The sequence below is a fragment of the Coregonus clupeaformis genome, chromosome 2 (assembly GCF_020615455.1).
Source record: "Coregonus clupeaformis isolate EN_2021a chromosome 2, ASM2061545v1, whole genome shotgun sequence".
In the NCBI taxonomy this organism is placed as follows: domain Eukaryota; kingdom Metazoa; phylum Chordata; class Actinopteri; order Salmoniformes; family Salmonidae; genus Coregonus; species Coregonus clupeaformis.
In genome coordinates this window covers 29,190,391-29,196,302 of record NC_059193.1, presented here as the reverse complement: position 1 = coordinate 29,196,302, position 5,912 = coordinate 29,190,391, and positions in this window count along the sequence as shown.

Below are 5,912 nucleotides of genomic sequence, written 5' to 3'. Positions count from 1 at the left end.
CCTCAACGTGATGAAGACAAATGAGATGATTGTGGACTACAGGAAAAAGAAGAGGACCGAGCACGCCCCCATTCTCATCGACTGGGCTGTATTGGAGCAGGTTGAGAGCTTCAAGTTCCTTGGTGTCCACATCACCAACAAACTAACATTGTCCAAGCACACCAAGACAGTCGTGAAGAGGGCACAACAAAACCTATTCCTCCTAAAGAGACTGAAAAGATTTGGCATGGGTCCTCAGATCCTCAAAAGGTTCTACAACTGCACCATCGAGAGCATCCTGACTGGTTGCATCACTGTCTGGTATGGCAACTGCCCGGCCTCCGACCGCAAGGCACTACAGAGGGTAGAGCGTACGGCCCAGTACATCACTGGGGCCAAGCTTCCTGCCATCCAGGACCTCTATACCAGGCGGTGTCAGAGGAAGGCCCTAAAAAATGTAAAAGACTCCAGCCACCCTAGTCATAGACTGTTCTCTCTGCTACCGCACGGCAAGTGGTACCAGAGCGCCAAGTCTAGGTCCAAGAGGCTTCTAAACAGCTTCTTCCCCCAAGCCATAAGACTCCTGAACATCTAATCAAATGGCTACCCAGACTAGTTGCATTGCCCCCCCTCCCTCTTTTACACTGCTGCTACTCTCTCTTTATTATCTAGGCATAGTCACTTTAATAACTGTATACATTACCTCAATTACCTCGACTAACCGGTGCCCCCGCACATTGACTCTGCACCGGTACCCCCTTTATATATCCTCGCTATTGTTATTTTACTCTCCTTTTTTGTATTTTTTCTTAAAACTGCATTGTTGGTTAAGGGCTTGTAAGTAAGCATTTCAGGTCTACCTACACCTGTTGTATTCGGCGCATGTGACAAATACAATTTGATTTGATATTCTGTAAGGTTATGACATGATGTACCATTAATGTTTTACAAACATACTTCAACAATAATGGAACTAGTTCTGAAAACATTTCTGCAATGTTCTGTGAAAATTGATGTGTAATGTAACATTACTAAATGAAGTTGCCAAACTTTTAAGGAATTCAATCAAGGTCTCAACTTACTATTGAGAGTTAGAACAATAGAATACACAAGGTGAAGTCTCGAAATGTGGATGTGCATCAGCAGTCACTCAATTAGCCCATGTCAGCATTTTTTTTATTTATTGGTAAGGTAGTCTAGTGGCCAGCTATCTAAACTTGTAGTAAGCATGGTCGAATTACCGACTGGGGTGTGGCCCATTTGATCCAAAGTTATCATGTTAAAAACTGCAAACATTTGCCTCCATACTATGGGAAAATTTGTAGAATTTGTAGAATTGCACGAAATTAGGTGCAAAACTGCTAATTTTTCTCTCCACCCCATGGCAAAATGAGTAGAATTGTATGAAATTACATATAAAATTGCAAAATCTTCTCTTCTCTACAGATCCTTGCTACATGCGGCCGTGCATTATCATGCTGAAACATGAGGTGATGGCTGCGGATGAATGGCATGACTGTCAGTAGCTGAGTGTAGATGCGGTGAGGAAATCAAGCGCAGGAAACACGGGCGTTCGTCAACAGACTTTAGTTAACAAAATGCAGCACCAAACAGGCGAACAGCCAACCCAACCGGGAGGCAAAATACAAATTACGCACAACACACACAGTGCTTAAAATGAAGATAGCGCACACAGTGCGGACTCTCGGAAAACAACAAACACGAGAGTAAATACAAAAAGAGCAACAGCTTGACAATAAACAATACCACATAACACCTGCCCCCACACACGAAAACTAAATAGGCAACCAAATCAAACACTAACAAGGGACAGGTGTACAAACAGACAAAACCAAACAAACATGAAACATCGAACGGTGGCAGCTAGTACTCCGGAGACGACGACCGCCGAAGCCTGCCCGAACAAGGAGGAGCAGCCTCGGCCGAAACCGTGACAGTACCCCCCCCTTGACGCGCGGCTCCAGCCGTGCGCCGATCCCGGCCTCGGGGACGACCAGGACGACGCGGAGCAGGGCGCGTAGGATGACCCCGATGGAACTCGGTCAGCAGGGACAGGTCTAATATGTCCCTCCTCGGCACCCAGCACCGCTCCTCCGGGCCGTACCCCTCCCACTCCACGAGATATTGGAGACCCCCCATCCGGCGTCTCGAATCAAGGATGGACCTCACAGTATACGCCGGAGCCCCCTCGATGTCCAACGGGGGCGGAGGAGTCTCTTCTATCTCATAGTCCTGGAGTGGACCAGCTACCACCGGCCTGAGGAGAGACACATGGAACGAGGGGTTAATATTCCTGTAATCAATAGGCAGTTCTAACCTGTAACACACCTCGTTCAACCTCCTCAGGACTTTGAATGGCCCGACAAACCGCCGACCCAGCTTCCGGCAGGGCAGGCGGAGGGGCAGGTTTCTGGTCGAGAGCCAGACTCGATCTCCAGGTGCGTACACAGGCCCCTCACTGCGGTGGAGATCGGGCGCTCGTCTTATGCCGACGGATGGCCCGCTGCAGATGAATGTGGGCAGCGTTCCATGTCTCCTCCGAGCGCCGCACCCACTCATCCACCGCAGGGGCCTCGATCTGGCTCTCGTGCCAAGGTGCCAGAACCGGCTGGTACCCTAACACACACTGGAAAGGGGTTAGTTGGGTGGAGGAGTGGCGGAGAGAGTTCTGTGCCATCTCGGCCCACGGAACGTATCTCGCCCACTCCTCCGGCCGGCCCTGGCAATAAGACCTCAGAAACCTACCCACATCCTGGTTGACACGTTCAACCTGCCCATTACTCTCCGGGTGGTAACCCGAGGTAAGGCTCACCGAAACCCCCAACCGTTCCATAAACGCTCTCCACAGGTGAACTGGGGGCCTCGATCAGACACTATATCCTCGGGTACCCCGTAATGCCGGAAGACATGGGTAAACAGAGCCTCAGCGGTCTGTAGGGCAGTAGGGAGACCCGGCATGGGAAGGAGACGACAGGCCTTCGAGAACCGATCCACAACGACCAGGATGGTAGTATTCCCCTGTGAGGGGGAAGGTCTGTAACAAAATCCACCGAGAGGTGGGACCAGGGTCGTTATGGGAACGGGCAGGGGTTGTAGCTTACCCCTGGGCAAATGTCTGGGCGCCTTACACTGGGCACACACCGAACAGGAGGAGACATAAATCCTCACATCCCTGGCTAACGTTGGCCACCAGTACTTAGTGCTAAGGCAGTGAACTGTCCGGCCGATACCTGGATGTCCAGAGGAGGGGGGACGTATGAGCCCAATAAATGAGGCGATCGCGTACCTCGAGCGGAACGTACGTCCGACCCACTGGACACTGTGGAGGACTTGGGTCGGTGCGTAACGCCCGCTCGATCTCTGCATCGACCTCCCATACCACCGGTGCAACCAGACAAGACTTTGGTAGTATGGGAGTGGGCTCAACGGACCTCTCCTCCGTGTCATACCGCCGAGACAGGGCATCTGCCTTCCCGTTCTGGGACCCAGGGATGTAAGTGATTTTAAACACAAACCGGGCTAGAAACATAGTCCAGCGGGCCTGGCGAGGATTCAGTCTCCTAGCTGCCCGGATGTATTCCAGGTTACGGTGGTCAGTCAAAATGAGGAAAGGGTGTTGAGCCCCCTCAAGCCAATGCCTCCACACCTTTAGGGCCTGTACCACGGCTAACAGCTCCCTGTCCCCGACGTCATAATTCCGCTCCGCCGGACTGAGCTTCTTAGAATAAAAAGCACAGGGGCTGAGTTTAGGTGGTGTGCCAGACCGTTGTGAGAGAACGGCCCCAATACCGGCCTCGGACGCGTCTACCTCTACCTGGAATGGTAAAGCGGGATCCGGATGCGCCAACACCGGCGCCGAGGTAAACAGGTCCTTCAGTCTCCCAAAAGCCCTGTCCGCCTCAGCTGACCACCGCAAGCGCACCGGACCCCCCTTCAACAGAGACGTTATGGGAGCTGCCACTTGTCCAAAACCCCGGATAAACCTCCGGTAGTAATTCGCAAAACCCAAGAACTGTTGCACCTCTTTCACAGTGGTTGGGGTTTGCCAATTACGCACAGCTGACACCCGGTCAACCTCCATCTTCACCCCTGACGCAGACAACTGATAACCCAAAAAGGAGACCGACTTCTGAAAGAACAGACATTTCTCTGCCTTGACATATAGGTCATGCTCCAACAGCCTCCTCAACACTCGGCGCACCAGGGCTACATGCTCTGCTCGGGTAGAACTGTACACCAGAATATCGTCTATGTACACGACTACTCCCTGCCCCTGCATGTCCCGGAAAATCTCATCGACGAAGGATTGGAAGACTGAGGGAGCATTCATTAACCCATATGGCATGACGAGATACTCGTAATGACCGGAGGTCGTGCTAAACGCTGTCTTCCATTCATCGCCCTCTCTAATGCGCACCAAGTTATATGCGCTCCTGAGATCCAATTTTGTGAAGAACTGAGCACCGTGTAATGATTCCGTCATAGTCGCAATCAGAGGAAGTGGATAGCTGTACTTCACCGTAATCTGATTGAGACCGTGGTAATCAATACACGGGCGCAGACCTCCATCCTTTTTCTTCACAAAAAAGAAGCTTGAGGAAGCGGGTGAAGATGTAAGTTTCCATCGCCTTCCTCTCCTCTTGAGACAAGGGATACACATGGCTCCACGGGAGGGCTGCTCCTAACTGGAGATCTATCGCACAATCCCCCTGTCTATGAGGCAGCAGCTGCGCCGCCCTAGTCTTACTAAACACCAGTGTCAAATCCTCATACTCGGGGGGAATATGCTGTGCAGGCATTAGATTCGGACTTTCCACCGAGGTCGCCCCTATGGAAACACCCAGACACAGCCCCTCACACTGAGCAGACCACCCTTTAAGAGCTTTCTCTCGCCACGAAATAGTAGGGTCATGGGTAATCAACCAGGGAAGCCCCAGCACCACCGGATACGCAGGAGAGTCAATCAGATAGAGCTGAATCGTCTCCTCATGACCCCCCTGCGCCTCCATCTTAAGGGGCGCTGTGACCTCCCTAATCAACCCAGATCCTAACGGACGGCTATCTAGGGCATGTACAGGGAAAGGCTTATCAACGGGAAGGAGAGGAATCCCTAATTCTACACAGAACTGGCGATCTACAAAGTTCCCAGCTGCGCCTGAATCGACTAGCGCCTTATGCTGGGAACGAGGTGCTACCTGTGGAAAACAAACAGGCAAGGTTATGTGAACGACAGAAAGCTCTGGGTAAGTAGGGCGCCTACTCACCTGGGAGGACTCCCCAATGCGTGGCCTGCCTTCACCTCCACCGGGGGACCTTCCCCAACACCTAGCCGCGGTGTGCCCTCCACGGCCACAGTTGGTGCAGGGGACGGCCCCCTCGGGTTCCTACTCCTCCTTTCTCTAGCGCCAGCACCTCCGAGCTCCATAGGGCTCGGCTCGGAGGTGCTGGAGGGTGAAATGGGCGACCCCCATCCGGGACGTCCACGGGTGGCGAGCAGGGTGTCCAACCGAATGGCCATGTCGACTAGTTGGTCAAACGTCAACATGGTATCCCTGCACGCCAGCTCTCTTTGGATGTCCTCCCGGAGGCTACAACGGAAGTGGTCTATGAGGGCCCGCTCATTCCACCCTGCATCTGCCGCTAGAGTCCGGAACTCCAGGGCAAAATTCTGTGCGCTCCTCATCCCCTGTCGGAGGAAGAACAGACGCTCCCCCGCCGCCCTCCCTTCTGGTGGATGGTCGAACACGGCCCGGAAGCGGCGGGAGAACTCCGCATAGGTGATGGTAGCGGCGTCCATTCTCCTCCATTCGGCGTTGGCCCACTCCAACGCCTTGCCGGTGAGACAGGAGATGAGGGCGGAGACGCTCTCGTGTCCCGAGGGCGCCGGGTGTACGGTGGCGAGGTAGAGCTCC